Raw genomic sequence first — 16,422 nt, 5'->3', positions numbered from 1 at the left:
ACCACATAGTCCTCCATACAGTATTATGGGCACCACATAGTCCTCCATACAGTATAATGGACCCCATATATTACTCCATATAGAATAATGGGCCCCATATAGTACTTCATACAGAATTATAGACCTAATATAGCACTCCATACTGAATAATGGACTGCATATATTGCTCTATACAGAATAATGGGCCTCATATAATGGTCCATACAGAATAATGAGCCCCATATAATGATCCATGCCGGATGGGCCACATATAAAGCTCTATACAGGATGGGCCCCATATAGTGCTTCATACAGGATGGACCCCATATAATGCTCTATACAGGATGGAGCCCATGTAGTGCTCCATACAAGATGGGCCCTATATAATGCTCCATACAGGATGGGCCCCATATAATGTTCCATATAGGATGGGCCCCATATAATGCTCCATACATGAAAAAAAATTATCGAATACCCACCTGAGCCTCTCCTCATTCCTCGCTGGCTGCAGCTCTGGTCTCCTCCTCAGCGTCTTCTCTGCAATGATCAGCGCAGAGGGTGCGCTATAGTGATGTCATCACGCCCTCTGCCCTAAGACGTCACAGAGTCTGAAGACGCGGAAGAGACCAGAGCAGTGGGGAACAAGGAAAGGTAAGTATTTCAAACAGTTTAAAGCACGCGGGGGGCTGTTGCCAGCATGGCGCTGGCACCGGGCCCCCCGACTCATGGGCCCCATAGCGTGCTGGTATCCCTGATAGCGAATGGGCCCCCCCCCCCCCGCTTGCTCAGGGCCCCAGCACTTGCCCGTGTATGCAGGGTGGTGATGCCGGCCCTACCGCCTAGGTTGCAAGAGTTCACTGTTTGATCAGTTGACTGGCTCTTCTGATTGGCCAGACAGCCTGTCCACCTAACAGACCCAAACTATTGTCTGGTGTGCTAGATGAGTAGAACTTCAATCAATGGAAATGGAATGGGGGCCCCTTCCCAAGACAATGCTAGCATGCTGATTAACATTTTCCATGGATCGTTTTTACTAAAAAAGTAAAAGAAGCAAAGCGCTACAAAAATATAGACTTATAGCCAATAATAGATGATGATAGAACTTCATGTTAAGAAGCAATGTGTGGTTAAAACACCAAAAGAAAATATAATTATACATTTAAACATATCAAAGCAATCTTTATTAGACAAAGCTTTGGTTTGGCATCCTTTATTTTAAACCATAATTTTCTGTTTATTTCTGAAGTGAATTATTTAAATGAGGCAGCTCTATTCCTCGTGGCTAAAGTCGTGCACTCCTGTTTTTTCTTTGTTCTAAGTATTCTGTCTCCTTGGTGACACTAATTCTTTCAGTACCATTTCACAGTCACACCAGTTGGCAACCTATGTTGTCCTAGATTTTATATCAGTGCATCCCTAAAGGCAGCTATGGAGGCATACGATGCATAACCTAGTGAGACATAACCTAGAGAGACAGTTTTATCTGACATGTTTTATACTAATAATATCTGCCAAAGACAGTAAATGCACAATTAGAATAAAAATAAAATGCTTTGCTGCTTTGAAGTGAATTAAAATGTATTTAACTACTTCACAACCTGGAAGTAGACTCTAGATGTATTGCTAATCTTCACCTTATTTTAGGTAATAAAGAAATATTGATCCGGCAGATAATAATAATAATAATAATAATAATAATAATAATAATAATAATAATTGCATTCAGCATTTCAATGAATGACATCATTTCAGATTTTTTTATTAATAGACAGCTATGTTTAAAGGGAATCTGTCAGCAGGTTTTTGCTATGGAATCCAAGAGTAGCACGATGTAGCGGCAGAGAGCCTGATTCCAGTGGAATCCACTTACTGGGCTGCTTGGTGCAGTTTTGATAGAATCCCTGTTTTCTCTTCAGTGGTCTGAATGCTGAGCTATTGTTAACCCCACCCACACCAATGATTGGCAGCTTACTGTGTACACTGTACATTGTTAGCAAGCTGCCAATCAGTGGTGGAGGCGGGGTTATATAGATTAGCCTCACTGACTGGCACAGGACAACTAGGAGTAACCTGATTCTGAGGAAAATTTAGAAAGGTGGAACTGGGAAGAGTTAGATTGGTGAGGTCATAAGCCTGTCCAAAGAGATGTGATTTTAGACATGCTTAAAAATGTACTGGAATTACTTTTTATTAGAAACTGCAATATGGCTGCATCTTTAAAACGAGTTTCTGCCCTAACCTCTATTGTTTTATCACAAAAAGAGTAATTTCCTTTAAACAATAAACCTATTAAAGGGTATACACTTCAAATTAGTCAAAATATATCACAAAACCAGGTTCACTTATCCACTCAGTAACAATAAGTGAAATTAGAGTAATATAAAATTAAAACTTTTGCTATTACATTATTTTTTTAAAAATTGATTAAAACAGAAAAGGTGCTGACATATGAATATTCTGAACATATTATACATAAATATGTGTAAATCTGTATAGATTGTGATTACAGGTTTAAACCAGGTAATAAAATTATTAATAGACACTTTCTATCACAAAACAGAATAGAAAGGACGATTCTCCAAAAAAAAAAAAGAAGTCGGGTGAAACGCACGTCAGGGCAGAGGGACGCAGCTCTGCATCCACAATCTCTATTAATAGCATGCTTGACAAGTAAACAGGGTCTTTGACCTTTTCATTTATAGCACTACTGCACTTCATATTGGGTGCAGGTGTAAAGGCCCCGTCACACTTAGCGACGCTGCAGCGATCCCGACAACGATACGACCTGTCAGGGATCGTTGCTGCGTCGCTATTTGGTCGCTGGTGAGCTGTCCAACAGGCAGGCTCACCAACGATCAGGGGAGCAGCGACATCGTGGAAAGAATCTTTCCACGATGTCCTACTCTTGGTTACCAGCCCCTGCTGAAGCAGGAGCAGGCTGGTAACCATGATAAACAGCGGGTTACTAGGGGCACACGCGCACCTAGTAACCCATTGTTTATGATGGTTACCACTCTGCTACGGTGAGCGGGAGGTTACCGCTCACTTTAGCAGGCTTGTAACCATGATAAACAGCGGGTTACTAAGTGCGCGTGTGCCCCTAGTAACCCGATGTTTACCATAGTTACCAGCCTGATCGCTGCTCCCGCTGGTCACACACAGCGATGTGTGCTGACCAGAGGGAGGGCAACGACCAAAAAAAGGTCCAGGACATTCTGCAGCGATCAGCGACCTCACAGCAGGGGCCTGATCGCTGCAAAGTGTCACACATAGCGACATCGCTGGTGAGGTCGCTGTTGCATCACCAAAACCGTGACTCAGCAGCGATCTCACTAGCGATCTCGCTATGTGAGACGGGGGCTTAAAGGGTATTTTGAGCGGCCTCTACACATTCCTTGTAATTAATTATATATCCTTTACATTGCTCACCCCAAGCTTGTCCATCATTCTACCTAGTAAAATACCGGGGGGCTGAATTGATGGGATGATTCACCAAATAGGAGTATTTTTTACAAGTTTAGCAGCATATAGTTCATGGTCTCAGGCAATAAAGTGCATAATGTGCATATAGAATTATAATATCTCTTAACACGACTTGTGGTGAGCAATGTGAAAGATATATAAAAAATGACTAGGAATGTGTAGAGGCCACCAAAAATACCCTTTACACCTGCACCCAATATGATTCAGGGGGAGGCTGTAATGGTAGACCAGGAGGAGCATGACCAAGAAAAGTAAAATTCACTAATTGTGGGTGGTGGGTGTTATAATATGTGAGCTGGTTGGGTTTGTGTGACAGGGCTGCTTTTTTTTGTCCCCGTCCAGCCCTGGGCCCTGCTGACCATACATTTATCATCTATTTTGTGTAAAAGTGTTAAATGTAATTTTTCTGGAAAATGAGTCAAAAGCATTTTCTCTTATCCACTAGACTGCAGCGAGGGGTAGATTGAATGGAGCAGCGAACGTACATGTGTCCTGTGGCTCCATTCAAAATCTGTGGCATTAACAGAAACTGCCAAACACTCTGCTCATGTTCTGCAGTGCAACAGATGTTTATTGAGCAACATTCAAAGCCTGTTCGTGTTATAGACTTTAAATACATAGATTGGGCTCATGGTCAACTGCACATATATTCCAACTCCTGTCAGCCGAGGTTGAGGTAACAGGGCACGGGAGTCACCTCTTCTGATGACGATTAGGAGTCCCAGTCGTCAGAACCACAGCGATTCACTATTTATTATCCATTTGGTGGATGGATGATAAATGTTTCTAACTGGAATACCCCTATACCCTTTTCACGTCCCGTCCTTAGTCACAGAACAGCAGCTCTGGTATAGAAACTGCTGGACTTGAAAGTGAATCACTATGTGGAATGACAAACAACTTTTTTTCATTTGTTACATCTTTTAAGTGAATTTTATAAAAAAAAATTCAGGACTGTATTTTTTTTAACCCTTAATTTTATATTCCTATGCATTATATATAAAATAAATAACATACTTTTTCTAATACTAATGTAAATAGACATATTATTATATAATCGTTATTAAAGGGAACTTGTCACAATTTTTTTTGCCTTATAAACCCTGCCCAGAACCTTTAAAATCATATAAATGAGGTTCCTACAACCCCTTTGTATCCTCATAGCAGCTCCTACATACCTACGGTTTTATACATGTCCCACACTGTATGTAAATTGTGTGGTCCAGTCTGATGGGCGAATCTAGGTTGCGATCAGTGCCGCCTTAGTCCCTTTAAACTCTTGAAGTCTCGTGCCAGTTCAGCTGAATCAGAGACCGATGATGTGAAGTCATGTAATGCGCAGACGCCGGCTTCACTTGTACGTCATCAGTTTCCCGGCTGTACAATAGGGTGAGGCGCGCCTGTGCAGGTCTCTCATTCCACTACGCAGACACGAGACTTTGAGCACTGTGTGGATAACAGAGATATCATCCACTTCCATCCAGATAGAAGAGGCAGCGTTTGAAGGGACCGGGTGGCGCTGATCACAATCTGGATTTGCCCATTGAACCAGAGCACACAATTTACATACGGCACGGGACATGTATAAAACACTATTTCAGAAGTATGCAGGGACACATGATTTTAAAGCTGATGGACCAGGACAGCGACATTACCAAAACCAATAGGGGCTGTAGCTCCACCTCAAATCTCATAATATGAAATTAGTTCTCCTCCAGATAAAAAATAATTTTTTTTCACTAAAACATTTCTAGAAATAAGTCTTCATATACCATCTGCATCCATTAATTCAGAACCAGTACCCCAAAAGGTGCATTTAACCTATCTCACCCAGCCAACCAGTACTTTGCTCTTTACTGATGAGGAGCAAGAACCTTGAAACAACTGACTACCGAGGCTCCTCTCTTCTTTTTTTTTTATAAGGTCTCAGATTTGCTTGATATGAGATATTTTGCATACGTTATTTCAACAGACCATTGAGTATCAATAAGTCTCTGTACACCATCAGTACCCTGGTGATATATAGTATCCCGATGAAGTGAGTCTACAGCATCTTACACAGCCAACTAGAAACTTCTAAAAGCAGAAATCCGGAAACAGCTCTCTATAGATCGGAAACAGCTGTCTGTAGATGATCTGTTTTCCATTTAGAACAGTTTCTGGTTGGCTGACATAGCTTTCTTTTTTTAGGAGCAGAGCTAATTTGCATAGCTTTTCCCATGATCCAGCAAATCCTCATCCATAAACTGGCTTCATCCGTTCTGTATCAAAACAAGAACCCCCCAGAACTGTTAAATCTGAGAGGTCAGGAAAACCACTCGTGCCTTCTCCTTAAGATTAGTGTTGAGCCACCCCCGTAGTGTTCGAGTTCGGTTCGGTTCGTCGAACACCCGTGTGTTCGCCGAACTGTTCGTCGAACTGTTCGTCGAACACCTTCGAACACCGTTAAAACCAATGGCAGGCAAACAAAAACACATAGAAACACATAGAAACACCTTCAAAGGTGTCCAAAAGCTGACAAACTGCTCAGAAGACATAACTAACACATGGAAAAGTGACAAGTACATATAGTCATGCGAAAATAAAAGAGGTGGAGGAGTAAAAGGAGGGGGAGACACAGATATAGGCATGTCATGCCCTTCTAAAATCCAAAAAGTGAGAAGCCGACACGGCCAGTCCGCTCCTGCCCGTGCCACCTCCGTGTCGCCGGGTTTGTGCCAGAGCCGCGGTGAACCCTGACGGCCAGCCCCCCTCTCCCAATACTGGTGCCTGTCCGCTGGTGGGTCGAGCGAGCCCCCCTGTGGTGGAGGCAGCTCTAAGCTTTTTAATTTAAATTGTCTCTCTAATTTGAATGAATACACTTTAAATCCATTTACAAGGATCTATTGGAGGGCAAGTCTCATGCCAGCAGCCGCGGTAATTCCAGCTCCAGTAGCGTCCACTAAAGCTGCTGCAGTTAAAAAGCTTTTATAAGGATCGAGCTCGGCTGTCCACCGCAAGGCATCCTACTGCCAGTCCCAGCCCCTATGCCTTGGGGTGCCTCCTGATGCTCTTCACTAAGTATCCCATGGTCCCGAAGCATTTCCTTTGAAAAAATTAAGTGTCTAAACTACAGGTGGTGCAGCTTGCTTAACAGCCGGGATAATCCGCTCACTAGCAGACACTGCTACTAGGCACAAAGTATTTCCTGGGCTAGATGCAGTTAAAAATTTGTAATTAGATACTCTCGTTGGATGCTGAGAAAGCATTCCATAGAGTCTCCTGGCACGCCATATATGATTCTCTTAAAAAGCTTGGGGTAGGGGTCTAGGGGACCCTTTTATAGCCAAAATCACGGCCCTGTATCGCAATACATCACCTAGGCTGAAGATAAATGGAACTGTAGCACCCTGAGGGCTCGGTTGCTACAGACGTATTGCACCTCACCCAGAGGTGTGATATCTCACTCTCAGGTAAGGATGGAGTGTGGATCAGGACCCGACACCTGCATGCATTACACCACATTGCCGTGGGGCAGGGCGACCAATATGCCCCTGAGATGGGCACGACAGTCCCTGTCCCTGGCTGGAGTGGGGGGAGGGAACACTGAGGAAGGGGAACCCTGTAGTGCAGGAGCAGGGAGGAAGCAGTTCCTGGGTGCATTGAGAAGGGAGTATAAAAGGTGGGCACCATCTTAGTTCAGTGCAGAGAAGTCTGAGCAGAAGTGGCAGGGAGCAGGGGCTCTGCATGAGCTCTGCTCCGGAGGCGGGCCTAGTAACAGAGGCCCAGGCCTGGAAGAGGGAGAAGGAAGGAAGAGGAGCGGAGAAGGCTCCAGGAACGAGGAATGAAGGGATCCCAGGGGTGCGGACGGGCGAGTCGCCACCGCACGCCCGAATCCACCTGCGTGGAGGGGTCAGGCCAAAGGGGGAGACCGGTCCCCGAACTAGTGGAGGCAGGAAACGACCCTCAGCTAGAAACCGGAGGCTCTGACATTTTATGTGGCGCAGCCCCTCGCTACACCCGCTAGGAAGGCACCACATAGGGTCAGGGAAACTGGCGCCAAGTTTACCAAGAGGAGGCCCGAGGCAGTCGGACAGAAGTGTTGGTAAGAAAGGCCAGACAAAGGACACACAAAGGGGGTCCTGTGAAGTGCTCCAAAGTTATCTGGGAGTTGTCTGAGCCCCTCACCTGGTGAGCACAGTACGACGTGGGCAGCCGTTACCTGCAGACGTGGTCTGGATAATAAGAACTGTGAGTAAAGGCCCTGAACTGCATCACTGACTCCGTGTCGTTACTGCTGCTGCCCTGCACCATCACCCCCATCCTCCGCATACACTGCCCTGAGGCTATACTCCTCCCGTGGGGAGTTATGCTACGCTCTGCTGCACCCACAACACCAGCCTCAGTGGTCTGCCCTGTAGCGGCGGTTCACTCTGACCGCAATCCACGGGTGGCGTAGTCGGACATTTAAACATGAAAACCACATAAATAGTTCCGCAACTGGTTTGACCGCCCTGAGCCACGGAACTGGGTCGCCGCCACGAAGACTACAACCACCAGCATCCACCAAAAAGGGTCCGGCTCCGGGTGTCCCAAGACCCAGGGGGTGCGTCAGAACATTTTCATCACCTTTCACAATCACCAATGGGACAAGGCAGTGATGTCCTCTGTCCCCTCTCTTATACATCCTAGTGACGGAGCACCTGCTCTCATCAATTCGCCATAACCCCAATATTAGGTGGATTGAGGTGGGAGGCACCGAGTACAAGTGCTCTCTATTTGCTGATGATGTCCTAGTATATATCACTCAATCACATATATCCATCCATGCTGTTATGGCTGAAATAGATCACTTTGTTACATGGTAAAATTTTAAAATCAATGCAGCGAAGTCTGAGGCCCTCGATGTCTCCCTCCCCAAATCCATATAGGATTCCATCCAGTCCAACTTTCCCTTTGCCTGGCCCTCACAGGGTATCAAATACTTAGGAATTCCTATTCATAGAGACCTCTCCCATCTATGTTATCTTAATTTTGGGCCCTTTATTGAACAACTCCATACAGACCACGGTTGGCAAGTTAGAACTGTAAGATTCACTACGTGAACCACTGGTGTTTTGTGGAAAAGCACATGTACACTGCGTTCCAAATTATTATACAAAAAGTGTTTAGGAGTGATAAGGGAAGAATTTGTTTGTTTGTCAGTTAAACTCATTGATGGTGATGTGTGTCAGGGCTCTTTATATCACTGTAAGCAATTGCAGACACCTGTGCTAATTAGTTTGGCAGGTGTGTCCAATGAAAGGCAAGACTACTTAAGAAGGCTCTCTCACATTATTAAGCAGCCTACATTTTCTGCCAAAATGGGAAAGAAAAAGGATGTGTCGGCTGCTGAGAAGCAACAAATTGTGGAGTGTTTAGGTCAAGGCATGACTACAATCAACATTGTGCAATGATCAGGATGAAGTGTCTTGGCAATCAAGAAGTATGTAGCTGATTCACAGTACACACGTGTGCGTGCTGATAAGGGCAAATTGAGGACTCTTTCCTACAGGCAATTACGTCAGGTTGAAAGAGCAGCGGCAAAAAAGCCTTGTCATAGCAGCAGACAAGTTTTTGAAGCTGCTTGTGCCTCCAACGTCCCCCGAACAACAAGATGCAGGGTCCTTCAGAGGTTTGCAGCTGTGCATGCGCCATCCTGTCGACCTCCTCTATCCACTTCACACAAGCAGAAACGGCTCCAGTGTGCCAAACATTACATGAAGACTGATTTCAAAACTGTTTTGTTCACGGATGAGTGCCGTGCAGCGCTCGATGGTCCAGATGGATGGAGTGGAGGATGGCTGGTTGATGGACTCCCCACGCAAACACGGCTACAGCGCCAACAAGGAGGAGGTGGAGTAATGTTTTGGGCTGGAATCATGGGGAGAGAGATTGTCGGCCCCTTTAGGATCCCTGAAGGCGCTAAAGATGAACTCCATAATGTATGTGGATTTTCTCAAACAGCACTTCCTGCCATGGTTCAAGAAGAAGAACCGTGTATTTCACAGCAAGATCATTTTTCTGCATGATAATGCACCATCTCATGCTGCACATAAAACATCTGCATCTCTGGCTGATATGGGCATAAAAGGGGACAAACTTATGGTGTGACCCCCATGCTCCCCTGACCTCTACCCCATTCAGAACCTTTGGAGCATCATTAAAAGGAGTGTCTATGATGGCGAGAGGCAGTTCACATCTAAGCAACAACTCTGGGAGGGTATTCTGTCCTCATGCAAAACAATTGAAGCAGAAACCATCCAAAACCTGACAAATTCAATGGACGAGAGAGTTCAGAAGCTCCTTTCGAACAAGGGGTCCTATGTGGAAATGTAACATCACCTAGAATAAAGTTTTGAGTTGAAAACTGTTTGATTTCAGTTTCTAACAACCTGCTAATGCTTATAATTTCAAAAATGACCATTTTTTTGGTCTTTATTAAAATGAAAAGGTTGATCGAAAAGTTTGGGGGATCTAAGAGTGTGGCAACCCAGTAGTCATGATTACTTCGAATTCTGACAATATGAGGGTCATGCTGCAGGTAGTGCAGCAAGAAGGCACTTATGTGCCTTGCGCATCTCGGAGCCCCAAAATTATTTTCCGGGCTAGATGCAGCTAAAAATTATTTTTAATTTTCAATCTGGTGAAGCTTTAGTATAGATGGCCTAATAGGATCAGTGCTGCACACTGCTACAAAGCCCAAATTATTTTCCAGTCAAGATACAGATAAACATGATTAGTAATTTGAAAGCTTAAAACGGTTGGTAGGGTGATTTTAACCAATCATCAAGCTTTTACTCTCCCCAGGATGACACAGGGGTAGAAAAGTCATTTCGGATCCATGATTTGTTCATCTTTATGAACGCGAGTCTGTCTACATTATCAGTGGAGAGCCGCGTGCGCTTATCTGTCAGCACACCACCAGCAGCGCTGAACACACGTTCAGACAGAACGCTGGCTGCGGGGCATGACAAGATCTCCAAGGCGTAAGTGGCTAGCTCCGGCCATTTATCCAGATTGGAAGCCCAAAAAGAGCAAGGGTCCAGTGACACAGTCGTGGCTTCAATGTTTACTTGGAGATACTCCTGTACCATCGCCTCTAGGCGTTGACTATGTGTAAGGCCTTGCAAAGGATGGGCTAAAAAAGTGGTGAAATGATTCCGCAAAATTGATGTTACCAGCAGATACTGTGGTTCTGTTACGGTTTGAGTGCTGAACACTTGACGGTCCCACGGTTGGCAAGTTGGAACTGTGAGATTCACTACGTGCACCACTGGTATTTTGTGGAAAAGCACATGTAAGATTCTGCAACAGTCTCTGCTGATACTCCTGCATGCGTGCATCCCTTTCTATGGCAGGAATAATTTCTGCAAATTTACTTTTGTACCGGGGATCTAACAGTGTGGCAACCCAGTAGTCAGGATTATTTCTAATTCTCACAATTCGAGGGTCATGTTGCAGGTAGTGCAGCAAGAAGGCACTCATGTGTGTTGCGCATCCAGGAGCACCAAGTCCCTGTTGTGTTGGTGGCGAGGTAACAATCATGCTTCCTTCCTCTGTCCTCTCCCCCCAACCTCGCACAACAGAAATGTGATCAAGGTCTCCCTCATCTGATGAGTCTTCCATCAGTTCGTCCTCCACTTCTTCCTGGGCTCCTGCACCTTCCTCACTAGTTTGGCTGCTACCATGCGCCCTGGTAAAACCATCTCCCCCACCCTCACATGCCTGCCGCCTTGGTGCTGCCGACCGTCTGGACCTTGCAGATGTTAGCCCTTCCGCATACAACTCCTCCTCCTCTACTTCCTCCACCTCCTCTTGTGCCACCACCTGACTCCGAATTCTGTTTAACATGTGCTCCAGCATGTAAATCACCGGAATAGTCATGCTGATAATGGCATCGTCAGCACTAAACATCTTCGTCGCCATTTCAAAACTGTGCAGAAGGGTGCATAGGTCCCTGATCTGAGACCACTCCTCCAGCGTGATTTGCCCCACCTCTGAATCTCGTTGGCCCAGGCTATACGTCAGAACGTATTGCACCAGGGCTTGTCGGTGCTGCCACAGTCGCTGCAACATGTGCAGAGTTGAATTCCACCGGGTAGGCACATCGCATTTTAGCCGGTGAAGTGGCAGGCCCAACGACTTCTGTAGAGATGTAAGTCGCTGAGCTGCGGGATGCGAACGGCGGAAGTGAGCACACAGCGACCGTGCCCTCTGCAGAAGGCCATCTAGTCTGGGATAGTGGGCTAAAAATTGCTGGACAACCAGGTTCAACACGTGAGCCATACAAGGCACGTGTGTGACATTGCCCCGGCGAAGGGCCGCACCTAGGTTTGCAGCATTGTCGCACACGGCCTTCCCTGGTTTCAGGTCCAGTGGAGACAACCATTCATGAAATTGGTTCTCCAGAGCTGACCACAACTCCTCAGCTGTGTGACTCACATTTCCCAGACATTTCAATGTAAAAACCGCCTGATGACGTTGAGCCCTACTTCCAGCATAGTAAGGAGGTGTGCAGGATCCCTTCTGCGCAGTTAGAAAGCTTGTGGCATGACCAGACAGGCTTTGGGTGCAGGTGGAAGACCGAGAGGAGGTTGAGGAGGCAGAAGCAGTGGAGGAACTTTGACATAAAGAGGATTGACGCACAACTCGTGGGGACGGCAAGACTTGGACAGCAGCCCCTTGTCCTGCTGTCACCATAGTTACCCAGTGCCCAGTCAGCGACATGTAACGCCCCTGTCCATGCCTACTCGTCCAAGTGTCTGTGGTGAAATGCACCCTGTCACACACAGAGTTTCTCAAAGAAGCGGTGATGTTGTGTGCGACATGCTGGTAGAGCGCAGGCACACCTTTCTTTGAGAAGTAGTGCCGACTGGGCATCTGGTACTGGGGCACTGCGACGGACATAAGGTCTCGAAAATCCTCTGTGTCCACCAGGCGGAAAGGCAGCATTTCTGTAGCCAAGAGCTTGCAGATGGTGAAATTCAACCTCTTAGCTTTCTCATGGCTAGGATTAAATGGTCTTTTACTTGTCCACATCTGAGGGACCGAGGGCTGGCTATTGTGCTTAGATGGGGTTGATAAGGGTGTCCCCGGCAAACTGCCGGTCTGTGAGGAAGATGCAGGCGGACATGTTAGGTTGCCTTGATCCAAAGGTGGTGCTATCGATGTCGGACAGCGCTCAACACCAGCTGGTGTTACCACCTCCAAAGAAAATGATGACCTGCCAATCACGCTGGCTGTTGCGGGTAAAGAGGTGGCAGGTCTGCGCCCCAAAACAGGTGTGACTGCTGTCCCCCCAGTCACAGAGGATGAAGAGGCCGCGGATGCACAAGATATGGCAGACGGTGATTGGCCCGGCCGGCTAGGCCGCATTGTAGCACACTGAGCTTCCCACTGCAACTTATGCTTCATGTCCATGTGCCGGTTCATGCACGAAGTACTCAAACTATGTATTTTTTGGCCTCTACTTAGCTTTTGCTGACAAATGTTACAGATAACACGAGTTGGGTCATCTTTATCGATCTGAAAAAATGCCCAGGCTATGCAAGGCTTAGCACCCATGCGACCTGAAGAGCCACCACGACTTGTGGTGAGAGGCAGAGTTGTGTTTGAGGATGCAGTTGTTGACGTGCTTCCAGTACTACGTCTCTGTCCAGGAAGGCGCAACCTGACCTCGTCGTCACTAGCATCTTCCTCCACCTCCTCTGCTGACCTCATCTCTTGGCTGACTGTGGGTTGACAGTAAGTGGGATCTCCGACCTCATCATCATCACCCTGTGCATTATCACACCCGTCGTCCTCAGAGCCAACCTGTTCCTGCCCTGACAAAAAACTAAAGTTGTCGCTCCAATCAGGTATTTGAGTCTTATCATCGTCTTCCTCATTGTCTCCACCAACAGGAGTTACAGTTTGGGAATGAGGGTCTACATTATGGTCAGAACCTTCTGCGTCTGGTCCTGGATCCGACTCATAAAGATTCTGGGCATCAGTGCAGATCATTTCCTCGTCTGGATTCACAGAAGCGCTGGAGTCGACCTCTGATTCCCAGGCTATAGTATGAGTAAACAGCTCTGCAGACTCAACCATCTGTTCTACCTCATACTCAGACGGGCAGCTGGAGATTTGGGAGCTGTGAGGAAGCAAGTGCGATTTGGGTGACACCTTTGAGGACTGGAGTATTTGTGATGTTGAAGTTGATGTGGAGGAAAGCCCACTTAAAGGAGCACTTGATATCCGTTGAAGCACCTGCTGTTTTTGTGCCTCATCTGGAATTTGTAGCGATTGGCGTGGCCGTAAGAAAGGGATCTTATCACATTGTCCGCTAAAAGAAGTAGACATTTTAGTTTGGCTGGAAGATGGTCTTTCTTCTGCAGATGTTACTGTTGCTTTAACACCTACCCCACGGACACAACCTTTTTTCCCCTTCCCAACACGCCTATTCCCCTTTCCACCAGCAGCAGGCCTTTTTCCACTCATTTTGGTGGTTAACTAATTCACAACTCTGGAGTTGTTTGCACAAAAAAACAATGGATGGTAACCGAGCAGAGCTGAGTGGCCAAACTGTGGTATTAGGCCAAAACTATTGGCTGGGTTAGATGCAGAAAAAAATTATTTTTAATTTGCAACCTGATGGAGGTCAGTATAGATGGACTAATACAAATAGTCCCACACACTGCTAGAAGCCCAAATATTTTTTCAGAGGTACTGTAGATGCAGATAAAAATTATTTTTAATTTGCAACCTGATGGAGGTCAGTATAGATGGACTAATAGACCAAGTCCCACACACTGCTAGAAGCCCAAATATTTTTTCAGAGCTAGATGCAGAAAAAAATTATTTTTAATTTGCAACCTGATGGAGGTCAGTATAGATGGACTAATAGACCAAGTCCCACACACCGCTAGAAGCCCAACTATTTTTTCAGAGCTAGATGCAGAAAAAAATTATATTCAATTTGCAACCTGCTGGAGGTCAGTATAGAAGGACTAATAGAACAAGTCCCACACACTGCTAGAAGCCCAAATATTTTTTCAGAGCTAAATGAAGAAAAAAATTATTTTTAATTTGCAACCTGATGGAGGTCAGTATAGATGGACTAATAGACCAAGTCCCACACACTGCTAGAAGCCCAAATATTTTTTCAGAGCTAGATGCAGAAAAAAATTATTTTTAATTTGCAACCTGATGGAGGTCAGTATAGATGGACTAATAGACCAAGTCCCACACACCGCTAGAAGCCCAAATATTTTTTCAGAGCTAGATGCAGAAAAAAATTATTTTTAATTTGCAACCTGATGGAGGTCAGTATAGATGGACTAATAGACCAAGTCCCACACACTGCTAGAAGCCCAAATATTTTTTCAGAGCTAGATGCAGAAAAAAATTATATTCAGTTTGCAACCTGATGGAGGTCAGTATAGATGGACTAATAGAATGATGCTATGCCCAAAAGATTTTACTTCACTAGGTGCAGTAAAAAAATTGGTATTCTATACACAGGTGTTATATATTGCAACACAGATAGGCTACTCCACTGACTAACACACTCTGCAATAGGCCAAAAAGGATTAGCTTTGCTAGATTCAGCCAAATGCTGTGAAAAAAACTTGCACAGCACTGGCACAGACCTGCCTGGCAAAAACTGATAGGAACTCATGTAACCTAGTCCTGAAAAGGACTCCAATTACAATTAGTCTTTACTCCCACAACCTATCTATTTAAGAGCACAGACCTGCCTGATAAAAGTCGTAGGAAATGCTGTAACCTAGTCCTTAAAAGGACTGCAATCACAACTATTCCCTACTCCCAAGCTATCTGTATATTTGTGCGAAAATTGGCTTGAAATTAACAAGGTATAGCGCACACAGCAACAGCGGTGCCATCTAACACGCAGCTGCAGCAGTGAGAAAATGGTGGCGACGGGGAAAATGGCTTGGTCTTATAGGGCAAGGACATGTGACATACACTGCCAATGACACATGCCCTTGCTTGTGTGAAAAAAAGCACTTCGCTCCGTGTGTGCGCTGCTGATAGGCTGACAGATTGCACCTCCCCACTGCAAATGCGGGAAAGAGAAAAAAAAATGGAGATCTTCATTGTTCCTGCAGAGATCCATCCCCTGCCCCTCCCCCCACCCCGCTGTACACTCAAACTGCGTATTAACATTAATTTTCATCATTACTGAGAAAAAATCCAGTTATGATTTTGGTGCACGAACAGTTATCGAACATTACCTCGAACAGCCGAATTTTTCTCAAATTGTTCGTGTTCGCCGAACGGCTCGAACACCGCCCAAAACAGCTCGAATTTGAGATTGGCGAACAGTTCGAGTAGAACAACGCTCATCTCTACTTAAGATGTCTGCCCATAGTAAACTTATTGTAATGGCAAACAACAAAATAATCTTTTTAAGGTATATTTCTTTTATATACCCCATTCTCCTCCATACGATGTGCCTTATGTTTTAGTGAGAACCATTTAAATGTTCCTCATTCTAATGATCACAGCTGGTGCTAAGAAAGGCTTTGTTCCCTGGCAGATGCTAGATTTCCTAATCTGGTATGAAATAATACTAGTATAGATTGTAATCTTTATAGTTTTTTTCTTTGTTAAAGTTTCCTTTTAATATTAAGCTAAATTGTATGCAGAATGTGAATGTTATCAGTCATTACCTTGATATTATATAGCATAGTTTCTGCTCAGATTGGCATAATGAAAATGTTCCAGCCACCTAAGCAGGGCATTAGTCTACATTTGCATAAATAACATGACTAAAGTGGACCTCAGTTGGAAGCATATTCAGTAAGAATCACAATTAATTATGTTTAAAACTAGCAGCTCATACTATATTTCATTGTCTAGAGAGCTTGGTACTTTCGGTGCTGTGGTGATAAATTGCTCTCTCCATGCATTTTCTGTTCAAATATTTCATTTTAT

The 16,422-nt window shown here is 45.2% G+C and overlaps 1 protein-coding gene across 2 annotated transcripts in view; it reads left to right on the top strand.

The window, feature by feature from the left end:
- Positions 1–16,422, top strand: part of CCDC85A (coiled-coil domain containing 85A) — a 635,522-nt gene that overhangs the window by 182,626 nt on the left and 436,474 nt on the right. The gene's annotated exons all lie outside the window — the stretch shown is intronic.

Source organism: Phyllobates terribilis, unplaced genomic scaffold (assembly GCF_046119375.1).
Source record: "Phyllobates terribilis strain yellow unplaced genomic scaffold, ASM4611937v1 Scaffold_3__8_contigs__length_932513732, whole genome shotgun sequence".
Taxonomy (NCBI): Eukaryota; Metazoa; Chordata; class Amphibia; order Anura; family Dendrobatidae; genus Phyllobates; species Phyllobates terribilis.
Note: the sequence above shows the minus strand (reverse complement) of the source record. Positions and strands in the feature narration are given on the sequence as shown.